Source organism: Labeo rohita, chromosome 2 (assembly GCF_022985175.1).
Source record: "Labeo rohita strain BAU-BD-2019 chromosome 2, IGBB_LRoh.1.0, whole genome shotgun sequence".
Classification (NCBI taxonomy): Eukaryota; Metazoa; Chordata; class Actinopteri; order Cypriniformes; family Cyprinidae; genus Labeo; species Labeo rohita.
The window spans coordinates 34,143,943-34,156,824 of NC_066870.1; the positions used below are offsets into that span (position 1 = coordinate 34,143,943).

At 36.5% G+C, this 12,882-nt stretch overlaps 1 long non-coding RNA gene across 1 annotated transcript; it reads left to right on the forward strand.

Annotated features, from left to right (window-relative positions):
- The first annotated feature begins 40 nt into the window (after positions 1-40).
- On the forward strand, positions 41-8,909 carry LOC127181034 (uncharacterized). The gene is made up of 4 exons (XR_007829722.1): positions 41-164; positions 5,071-5,135; positions 5,262-5,345; positions 6,089-8,909. It is a non-coding gene; the product is annotated as an uncharacterized LOC127181034 (long non-coding RNA).
- The last annotated feature ends 3,973 nt before the right edge of the window (positions 8,910-12,882 follow it).

The following is a 12,882-nucleotide window of genomic DNA, read 5'->3' on the forward strand; positions in this document are numbered from 1 at the left end:
TGAAATATTAATCGAAACGCAATCTCGCGCTGCAGAAGACGGCAATGAATCTCTCTTTCCACCGCGGAGAGTCTGCTGATTAAAATGGAGGCGATCTGACTGTCAGGATGGATGAGAGATTGGAGAGCGAAGCGGCGTCGGCGTGATTCACCGGCTCTGCGCAGGTGTTAGTCTGTGTGTGTGCGTGCGTGTGTCTGAGAGAGAGAGAAAGAGACACAGAGGGGGAGAAGAGGTAGAAAGCGTAGAGAATTGGGCAATTAGAGGTGGGATGGAGATGGGGGAGAGGGGAGGAGAAGAGGGGGTGGAGATGAGGTTAGTGTCATAAAAATATCTCTCACACACATCATAAAAACATGAGCCACTGTAATGATTTACTACTTTAAATATACATAAATATATTTCATGCATTTAATATGTATTTTTTTTTCTCTCGAATTTTTTAATGTAACCAAATTTGTAAAAAATAATATTCAAATGCAATAAGGAATATAGCTGCAAGCACTTAAAGGAGAAGTCCACTTCCAGAACAACAATTTAATAATAATTTACTCACCCCCTTGTCATTCAAGATGTTCATGTCTTTCTTTCTTCAGTTGTAACAAAATTATGTTTTTGAGGAAAACATTTTCAGCATTTTTCTCCATATAATAGACTGCTATGGTGCCCCGAGTTTGAACTTCCAAAATGCAGTTTAAATGCGGCTTCAAACAAACCCAAATGCAGTTGTAAATGATCACAGCCGAGGAAGAAGGGTCTTATCTAGCATAACGATCGGTTATTTTAATAAAAATAATACAATTTATATACTTTTAAATGCCAAACGCTTGTCTTGTCTCACTATGCCTGGACTGTTTTTGTTCCGGTTCATGACACTTAGGGTATGTCGAAAAACTCCCATCTCATGTTCTCCCTTAACTTCGAAATCCTCCTATATGCCTGTTTTACCTTTTTTGTTAAGGGTGTTTGATCTTCTTTGCATCTTCACTTTGCAAAGACTGGGTCGGTACTTCTGCAGCGATGTAGGATGATTTAAAAATGATTTTTGAAGTCAAGGGAGAAAATACGATTGGAGTTTTTTGACATACCCTAACTGTCTTGAGTCAGAATACACAGAGTTCATTGAGAGAAAGGCGAGACGAGCATTTGAGAATAAAAAGTATTTAAATTGTATTTTTTAAATGAAAATAACCGAGCATTTCGCTAGATACGACCGTTCTTCCTCGGCTGGGATCATTTACAACCACATTTGGGATCGTTTGAAGCCGCATTTAAACTGCATTTTGGAAGTTTAAAATCAGGGCACCATATCAGTCCATTATATGGAGAAAAATACAGAAATGTTTTTCTCAAAAAAATAATTTCTTTACGACTGAAGAAAGAAAGACATGAACATCTTGGATGACAAGGGGGTGAGTACATTATATGTGAATCTTTGTTTTGGAAGTGGACTTCTCCTTTAAGGCATTTAAGTACAGTAAGGAAAAAGTAACTGTCTTAACATAGCTGTATAGAAATATGATTTTTATCATTTATGACTGTTATAGTGCCACCTATGGTTGAATATTCATTAAATGTTGCATGCTTGTGTAGAATCTTCTATTGCATATGCTCGACCAGTTTCTTGAGGTTTTGGGTTTTTGTTTAGGATTTATAGGCTTTTGGGTATAATTTAAAAATGACCTTATTGTAGCTTATCAAAGGGTAAAGTTCAATAGTTTTTGGATAATTATGGATCTAGAGAGTCCAGAGAATTGCACTGCAGTGGCTTTGTTGAGATTGAGCGAAAAACCTAGGACTAGTTTGCAAAAGTAGCCTTTTTGAATATTTAATAAACGATTTGATTGACAGCAGTGGTTCTAGAGGCAAAGTTGTCTGAAATATTGCACGTATGCACGAAAAAATGCACAACATACAATCATTTACTTCCCTAAAAAAAAGTGATATCGCCCCCCAATGGCTGATTTCTTTCATATCTCTCTCAGACCTTTGGGGCTGTGAGTCGAACATGTCGACCAAATTTTGTTCCGAACGGCCTCAGTTAACCTTGTCTAACAGGTGCTCAAAATTTGTCAGCCATTTGTGGCCATGTTTTTTGAGATTCGCAAATGTGCTTATAGACACTTGCAGCACTTTGGACCAAGACTGTGACAATCGTTTTTCATGTTGATAGGACAAATGGTTGTGCAGTTCTAGCCATTTTTAGTTTTTTTTCCCTCTTATAGCGCCACTAAGTAGCCAAGTTCCGTGTTTCCCCCCCCCGTTTTTTCCTACCAAAACGCATTTCTGGCCAATCAGCAGTAAGGGGTGTGTCCACTATGATGGGGGAGGTGCCTGTTGCATAGCATGTTCGTTGATTTGGGGGTGGGGCTATCAAAATAGAGGTGTGTTCTTTTTGCATAGGGGCATGTTTGTTTTCCTCGTAAATGCACGACGAGGACTGGCTTGGAAGAGAAGAAATGGTTGAATAAGCTCGATATTTTTTTCCTTTGCATACAAAAAGTATTCTCGTAGCTTCATAAAATTACGGTTGAACCACTGATGTCATATGAACTATTTTAATGAAGTCATTACTACCTTTTTGGGACTTAAATGTGTCAGTTGTGTTGCTGTCTATGCAGGGTCAGAAAGTTCTTGGATTTCATCAAAAATATCTTAATTTGTGTTCTGAAAATGAACAAAGGTCTTACGGGTTTGGAACGACATGAGGGTAAATAATTAATAACAGAATTTTCATTTTTGGGTGAACTATCCCTTTAAATATTAAATAACAGTGCTTGTTAGTTAAAATGTGCTTTAAGTATGCAATTTGATTGGGCTTAATCTGGTAGATTAATTACATGCTGTTGAATAATTTAATGCCAATTTGTCTGCTAGTGTGAATTGCAGCAGTCAGGAAACAGATACTAAATTAGTTAATAATAATTAAAGCTATAAAGCAAAAATATATTATGCACATTGCAAACAGATAGTATAAGGGAATATATCCTGCCCTCTGCTGGCAGATGTGTTTCACATTCTAAACTATGTTCTGAAAACTGTAAGCTGTAAACATAAAATATTCAAATATTAAACATTATGATATTACTATATGTAGTTTGTAGTATTTATAGTTCAACTGTATTGTCACAACCATGTGACATCCAACATTCAGGAAAGTCCTAAACATGTTCAAAAACATGGTAATGGTACCATGGTACTTTATTGTAAGTGAAGTGAGCCCATCATAAAATGGTACACCTGATGGTTTAGTATCTGCAGATTCCATCTTAAGAATTCAAGAGCTACTAAAAATACAACCCTGCTGTCACCATGCCGCCTTTACACAAGACTCTTGAGTAGTTTCAGCATTGCAATTAGTCTGCGGAGAGCTTCCTTTAATGGGGAAACATCTTATAAATGCAAAACTGGTCTCTTTTAGTCTTTTAATGTTACTCATGTGGTCTGATTACCAATCAATCCAATCGACCTAAAAGGTACTAGACTCAGGTGAATATAAAACTAATACTCATTTGTGAGCTTGTCATAAGAAAAGGCCAAAGAAGAATGTCTTTATACAGTGCAGAATGTAGGACAAATGAAAATAGTTTTTATTTTCCTGCTGATGGCAGTTTTGTTTGGTAACACTTCGTACATGTCAGTAGCAGTTAGGAACAGAGAGTCTTCTCTCTCAGCCCTAGAGAAACATATCCTTATAAACATCCTGTTAGAGTTTCTATATTCATAACAATAAGCTATGAGTGTGCCGAAGACAAAATTATGCCGAGCAAAAGTCCTTTTCTTGGCTAAAAATATCAGTTCTGTTTTGTGATAATGACCATCACAGATACCACAGAAGACGATGGTCATGCCTTCACCGAATCTTCCAGAAACCTAAAACAACATGAGAATAAACTCCAGCTCACAGCCTGAACAAGAACACTGACATTAATACTAATCTAGGCAGAATGGCAAGAAAACAGAAACAGATGCTCCTGCGACATCAATGTGCCAAAACCACACATTTACTCAAACTATTAGTTGTACTGATATGCTTTGCCCAGCTAAAATTAGGCATTTTATATTTAAAACAGATTGTGCTGCTAAAATTCAGCCATCGGGTATGCTGGGAATGGAATAATGCATATTTTGCAGTATATGCCTGCTTATGATATTTTGAGTTTGGAGAAATTTAGCATTACATCTCTTGCTCACCAATGGATCCTCTGCAGTGAATGGGTGCCGTCAGAAAGTCCACAATAATCCACAAGTGATCCAAACAACTTCAGTCTATCAATTAACATCTTGTAAAGTGAAAAGCTGCAGGTTTGTAAAAAAAAAAAAAAAATCCATCAAAACATTTTAACTTTAAACTCTTCCATAAAAACACATATTCACCTCCAGTGAAAAAAAAACTCATCCCCTATTCTCCTCCCACATCAAAATCCCCCCCACATAAACTGTTTTCACTTGTAAAATGTGCTTGATTTGTGCATATTTCTCTCCTGATTCAAATAACACGTTTTTACAAACTGTTTGGACTCTCATTTCGACGGCACCCATTCGCTGCAGAGGATCCATTAGTAAGCAAGTGATGCAATGCTAATCTGTTTCTCCAAATCTGTTCAGATGAATAAACAAACTCATCTACATCTTGGATGTCCTGAGGGTGAATAAATGTTCAGTATATTTTCATTTCTATGTGAATGATTGCTTTAATCTGGGTAGAGAACAATGGCATGCAATGCACAGTATACACACTGCACACTTCAGATAGTAGTATGCATTAGTAATGATAGTATGCCATTCTGATCATACCCTTTGTCAAGGTTTTAGACTTAATTTGCTCTTCGAGCACAGTATTATCTGATTTGCAAAGTGATGTGTATCTTTGTGTTTGGAGTGTTTGAGTACTTGAGTTTTTAATTGGCAGTTTTGAAACATCTTGATTAAATGAGTTGTGTGTTTCTTTATTCTGCTAGTGGATCATTTACGTTGATTGAGTTTTGTCTGGGTTTGATTAAGCCGTATTGCTGAAAGCTAATGAGTTGCTTTTATGTTCTGCTCCTGTTTGGCCATCTGGATGCATCTGAGATGAAACAGTCGCAGGCTGAGCTGGGAATGGACATCTCTAATGAGGATAAGAACATCTTAGAAAGGTTGTCCACTGACAGTGTCATATTACATTTCTTTTTGAATAAATACAGTCTATTTTTGGTCTGGGATCTGCACAGAATGTGTTCGTGTTCAATTACCCATCTCTGATTTCCTGGTGTCTTCTTCAGAGAGGGGCTGACAGAGGACTGGAGGGGCTGTTTAATTCTGCCACTGACCTGAAAGAGATCATCAGACAATGAAAACACCTTTCTGTAAATACATGCTTTTTTTTTTTTTTTTGGGGGGGCAAATTAATTAAGACATACTGTATTGTATTACTGGTTTTTGAAAACCTCAGCTGGAAAGCTGACTGAAATTGCCAATAATAAATAAATGTAATTAATTATAAACATATATATATATATATATCTATATCTTTAATATAAATATTGCATTTTTGGCCATTTCAGTAAAAAATGACAGCCAGAAACTTAATGCTTACAAATGTATAATTAATATTGAATTCAATCTTTTTGTCAGCTTGTTTTCATTCAATAGGACAGGTTTTGTATTTCTTTTTGGAAGTGATTGATCATATGCCTCACTGATCAGAAGTTATGCACCTAAATTTTTAAGTAAAAAACATTGATTTTGGATCATTTTGGCCCTGTTCACTGTGCAGTGTATGTGGGATGCATAAAATCAGAACAATGAGGCCTACAATTAATCGGTTCCAAAAACAAATACAAAATCTGTGCTCATTGAAAGAAAACAAGTTGACAAAAAGATTGAATCCTATATTCATAGTTATAAAATACCATAATGGCAGAATTGCATGCAGATTTTTGACCTGGGAACGCTAAATTAGGTAAACGACAGCACAAGGGGTAGTGATGCAATGCATGGCTCAAAATATTTTATGCTTTTAAAATGTCTAATGTTTATACTTATATACTTATATAACAGAAATAGTATCTGGTTCTAAATAGCTGATGTGTCATTTTTGCATTTGCAGCAGGTGCTGGACTTTGGCGACAGGCTTGTCATTCCCAATGAGTACACAGAGGAGAAGACGACCTCAGGGACTTGGTGGAAGCAGCTGGTTGCCAGAGCAACTACAGGACTGGTATGCAGGACAGGAATCTTTTTGGCCGAACTACAGTTTCGTTTTATGCAAGTGCATCATTAGCATTTCTCAATAACAGACTGACTTTCTAGTCTGTTTCAACTGTTGAAGTGATGCTGAAAATATCACATGATATACCAGATATTACTGACTTTTAATAGTTTCATAAGAAATGCACTGCACTGTGATTAATTCGGTTGATGTTGTGACTGGGTTTCAGGTCCATTCTTTCCGATAAAACCAAACAAACAGATGTCCCTGTGGAAATGAAATGTAATCATGTTAAAAATTGCACCAGAATCCACCATGACAGGCAGGATCCTGAATAAATATTTGAGCATAAATGACTCAGTCTTAGTCTGATATAAAAGGATTTCCAGCAAAGAATAACCATAGACAATTGCATATTATGCACTATGTGCATGTGAAAAAATGCTTGGAAACGTCACGATTGAAGACCTACCATTAAACTTGAACTACATTCATTACTTCACCATGGCAACAAGGCAGAAAATAATGTTTTAGAATAAAAAAAATTATTACTAAAAAAAGATTGCATCATCAGCTGTTGGATATATAAAGACATCCAACTTTACCCAGTGTATTTGTGTAGGGAAATATATAGTAAATCTTAACGGCTTGATTGCTTGTATCACATCCAAATGTAAACTATATTATTGCAAAGCTCTAACCTGCAAACATGATTTTCTGTAAAGCTGCTTGAGTTGACATCACTGATATTATATTTTTGCAAGTACAAAGTATAGTTTAACCCTTTTAAAACCAACACATCAACTAGAACCAGCAAAACCAATAGGGAAATGGAGGCATAAAGGCCTTTTATACAGGCTACATCCCCAGCATCCTGGGCATTATTCCATATACAGCCATCGATCTTGGCATTTATGAGGTACATGCACAAAAAGCACTTGCACAATAAGCAAGTGGTATTTTATGGCATCATACCTATAAATAAATATCTTGTAATGGAATTGGCTTACCATTTTATCCTTGGATTGTTTCATTTGTAATCGACTCCATCGGACTGTACTTCCACATCTCTGCCGGTTGCCTTATTGATTCCCTGTAATGTAATACACCTCTGTAATGCTGTCACTAAATCATACAGGAATATATGAGGCTGTGTTTCAGATATTAACACTGACGGCCACTTGAAGGGAAACTCTCAATGAGGATGATTGATTTATAGGTAGCGCCAGTGTTTATCATTGTCATAAACCGTGGTGCTCCTCAACATCACAAATATCACATTAAAAACTACTTAAGTCTCATCAAATGCTCTCCGTGGGATTACAAATAATGCAATGAGCCTATAAATTGCTGTCTGGTTTTAATTAACATTAATAATAAAATGTCACTTGCATACAGTGCGGTATAAACACTCTACTATTAAGTATGCATTTTAGGTGGGAAATGGTTTTGTACTTCTATTCCAATTTTTAGTTAAAATTTCTGAATCTTTGGAAGTCTGACCAAATAATGAATCAAGAATGAGTATACTCCTCTTTATGCATATAATGATATGGCAGAAATAGTATGTTGTATGGCTGAATTCAAAGTTGAGTCAGCAAGTTTTATAAAATATTTCTGAAATAAGTATATCATGCTCACCAAGGCTGTATTTCTTTAATCAAACATACAGTAAAAACAATGATACTGTAAAAAATTATAATAACTCTTATATTTTATTTTAAAATGTAATCATTAGAAATCATTCTAATATACTGATTTGCTGCTCAAGAAACATTTCTGATTATTATCAATGTTTAAAACAATTGTGCCACTTAATATTTAAGTAGAAACAGATCATTTTTTCAGGATTCTTTGATGAAGAGTTCAAAAACAGCATTTATCTGAAACAGAAATCTAACATTAGGAATTAAATTGTATTAATTTAATGAATCCTTGTTGAATAAAAGTATTTATTTTTATGCATGTTATGCATCTAGCTATTTTCAGCTGTACAAAACAGCTTGTTTTGCTGCTTGATATTCCAAATTGGTGTGTCCTAACATGTTGTTAATGCATTATTATTAATTATGAACACACTGGTTAAGTGCAAACAGTTTTACCATTTACTGCACGTTGTTATTCTCTTAATAATGAACCAGAAGTCTGGCCTAGAGGCTTTCTTCCGTATTGAAGAATATAAGGTAGATAGTGATGCTTTAGTAAACACCACGAAAATAGTAGGAGTAGTATGGTAATTAGCTATTCTAAACAATCCCTTAATCAAAGTCAGTAATTTCTTTCCAACTGAGCCTTAAAAACCTATCTTCGCTACACTAAAACACAGTACTAACCCCGGCGTCCGGTTCCTGCTGGCCCGCGGGACATTCTCTAGCATGCGCGGGCAGTTAGCCAGCTCTCCCCGGGCACTGCTGCGCACCCGTATGCAGGCACAAGCTAGCTCTGTGCTCCTTGAGAGAATCCCTATCAGACGCTCTTTATGTCTTAATTGAGGACAAATCTGTTAGCGCAAGGCCAGCGTGCGTGCGTGGGCTCCTCGCTGCTGTCACCCGAGCACAGATGAAATGAATGGAGAGACTTTTAAATGTGCTGAGCTGAGCTGGCAGACGCTGGATGTTGAGATGGTTTGTTTTTACCTCAAAGCAGCTTAAAGTTTTTGTTTGCAGTGTGATTTATTGATTGTAGTGTATTTCGCTAAATGGTATTAAAAAGATGAAGTCATTTTATGTCCATCAGGCGTATTTTCAGGTGAAACTTGCATATTTTGCTGATTATTGCTGCTAAAAAAGATCAATTATTGCCATGTTTTGGGCTGTACTAATTGTTCGGACCAGGAAAAACATTTGGAGTACTATAGACTGCCAAACATTAACAAATCAAGAGGAGTGCAAAAAACTGTCTGAGGATCAAAAGGCATTTGTGGTTGGCCAAAATGAAACAGGATTTCCAGGGCTTTCCAAATCTTGACAACATTCATGTTTGTTCTTATCAGTTCTGGTCATGTAGGTGAAATATTAGGCTAATATCTTAATTAATACTGCTCCTACGTATCTTTAACACCTATAAAGTTTAGTTGTTCAAAAAACTGTCCTTCTCTATATTATTTAGCAGCTTCCACAACGTATTCAGTAGTACATTAACCATGCATTCCATGCTGTTCTTTACATCTTAGTATTGCCAATATGGCCGCGCATCTGGGTAACTGACCAAATTGTGACGTAAGTGCAAACCCTCTATTGTCAAATATTATTACAATTTAAAATAATTTTCTATTTGAATATATTTTAAAATGAAATTTATTTCTGTGATCCAAAGCTGAATTTTCATCAAATCATTCTAAAGTTTAGTTAATTGCATTTAATATAAATTTAAATTATAATACATTTAATTTAATTGCAGTTAACATGCAGTTACGTCTCTGAAAACACTACATTTAGTTTGCACTTATCTGTCCACCTTATTTTTCCTGTAACCCCATGCCGCAACAGCTAAAGTCTGTTTACACTGGACACGACAAAGCGACTGTTGCAAACCATTTGAACTTTGTGTGAGCATGTCATAAATAGAACGTGGTAGCAGTTTACTGTTGGAGATTTGTCGTGTCGCGCCGCATCCAGTGTAGACAGCATCAATGATTATAATGGGTTCTACTGTATTTTATCACGTCACGTCGCACCGCGCCGCTCACGTCCGGTGTAGACACGGTGTAAGAGTGGGTGCAGCCATTTGTACATTGTATTGGTCTGGCTTCCGGTCTCATCTGCGTCTGGCTATTGTTAGCTGTACAAAACAGCTTACCATATTATTTTATTGTATTATCTTAATTATGCACACACTGGTTTGTAGTGCAAACGGTTTTGCTGTTTACAGCACGTTGTTGTTATTCTCGTTATATCCCTATAGCGGCTAATGAATCTAGAAGTCTCACCCATAGGTTTACTTTTGTGTGGAAGAATAAGGTGGATAGCATATGTGAGTAATAATGTTATGAATGATTTATACTGTCTAAAAGTAAACTGAATTGCACCTATTCTTAAACTAAAAGCTGTTTTGTATTTTTCAGCATCCCTGGATAAAGCAGGCCAGCTGTGGCTGAAAGCACTGGTGCAGACCATTTCTTTGGACTGTACTGTGGCATTTGGCCAAACTTCATGCAAGTCACTCCTGCTGTTAGCAGTTGCACAGATACACAAAGACAGGATAAAGAATGTCAAAATAAGGGTCACTGACTGCCTTTGTGTCCCTCTATCCTTAACGTCCTAAAGCTACAAACCAAGGAAAAAAACAGATTCCTCCAAGCACCAGATAATTACAGTGCTTAACCAGAAGTACAACCAAAAAAGTTAACCAAGAGTGTGGAGTTGAGTAAAATCCTGTTTTTCCATAAAACGTACATCCGAAAAGTACAATATTAAAAAGCAAAAAGTAGAAAGAAGATGATATTTTGACAGCTGTAGGGTGTAGGCAAGCAGTTAAAGGTAGCCACTGACTTCAGTAGTATTTTTCCCCAACACCATGGATGTCAATGGCTGATTATTCTCTGTAATGTACCAATATTAGAAACATGCCTCCTTTTTTATTCTTACAGTGTTCGAGCCAAACACTCTTAGCCAGATTACCATGAACCTTTGCTCTGTAAACAGTATCAGCGCTGTAACTGCATCTCACTGGCGCCCCTCATCTCTGTATGTTCATTGTGTAGCCTGTGAGCTCAGATTGTCTGAATAAGCCTAGAGCACAGTGTTTCCAGGCAAACCCTGAATGCCTGTCGAAGGGTTGTCATGGCAACAGAGTCAGGCCAACTGCACTTTGGAATGCCTGGAGACCCTGAACACTTCAGCTGGGCCGAACATCTTATCTGGTAACCAATGTCATATTCAGCTGTGCATTGAAATCAAACCCTCTCATGTCCGCTTACCCTGAAAAATGACAGATCTAACAGGAAAGATAAATAAGAAATGAGATCACTTTAAGATCTCTATAGATTCCCTCACAGCATAGAGATTAATTAGCGAGCAAAGGGAGGACTTTGCTTTTAGATAAAGAACACAGTAAGCTTAAATATCTCCTCTGGAGATTTTTGAAAGATCTTAATGTCTTGCACTGTAGTCAGATTTGCCAAGATACAGTAAAAAATTTCAAAGTAAATTCTTCTTTTTAAAATTCCATTTTAAAGGACTGGTTCACTTCCAGAACAGAAATGTACAGATAATGTACTCACCTCCCTTGTCTTCTCTCTTAAAGAAACATTTCAGGATTCTATGTTGCCCCCAGATTTGAACTTGCAAAATGCAGTTTAAATGCAGCTTCAAATTGCTCTAAACGATCCCAGCCAAGGAAAAAGAGTCTTATATAGCGAAATGATCGGTTATTCATTTATTTAATTACAATTTATATACTTTTTGACCTCAAACGCTTGTCTCATCTAGCTCTGTGTGAACTTGGTCATGACAGTTAGGGTACGTCTAAAAACTCCAGTCTCATTTTCTCCTCCAATTTCAAAATCATCCTACATCGCTGCAGATGTACAAACCCAGAGTTTACAAAGTGAACATGCAAAGAAGTTTAAACACCTTTACAAAAAAAAAAAAAAAGAAAGTAAAAACTGCGATGTAGGATGATTTTGAAGTTGGAGGAGAAAATGAGACGGGAGTTTTTAGATGTACCCTATCTGTCATGACAGGAAAAATAACAGTTTGTACCAGAGGTTTAAAGGAACTCCACAGAACAACAATTTACAAATAATTTAATTTACTATTCAGTCGTGAAGAAATTATGTTTTTTGAGGAAAACATTTCAGCATTTATCCCCATATAATAGACTGATATGGTGCCCCGATTTTGAACTTCCAAAATGCAGTTTAAATGCAGCTTCAAACAAACCCAAATGCGGTTGTAAACGATCCCAGTTGAGAAAGAAGGGTCTTATCTAACGTAACGATCGGTTATTTTAATAAAAATAATACAATTTATATACTTTTTAATGCCAAACGCTCGTCTTGTCTTACTCTGGACTGTTTTTGCTCCTGTTCATGACAGTTAGGGTATGTCGAAAAACTCCCATCTCATGTTCTCCCTCAACTTCAAAAATCTTCCTGTATCGCTGTTTTTCCTTTTTTGTTGAGGGTGTTTGATCTTCTTTGCATGTTCACTTTGCAACGACTGTGTCGGTACTTCTGCAGCAATGTAGGATGATTTTAAAATGATTTTTGAAGTTGAGGGAGAAAATACGATTGGAGTTTTTCGACATACCCTAACTGTCTTGAACCAGAATACTCAGAGTTAAAGGACTGCAAGGCAAGATGAGCGTTTGAGATTAAAAAGTATTTAAATTGTATTTTTTTTAATGTAAATAACCGATTGTTTTGCTAGATAAGACCTTTTTTCCTTGGCTGGGATTGTTTAAAACTACATTTGGGATCATTTGAAGCCGCATTTAAACTGTCTTTTGGAAGTTCAAAATTGGGGGACCATACCAGTCATACCACCATATGAAGAAAAACGCAGAAATGTTTTCCTCAAAAAACAATTTCTTCACGACTTAAAGAAAGACATGAAAATCTTGGATGACAAGGGGGTGAGTACATTACATGTGAATCTTTGTTTTGGAAGTGGACTTCACCTTTAACATTGTCCGTCATTTTGACTGACAGGGTCGAAAAAATTCTGTCATAATCTATTATTACCTGTCAT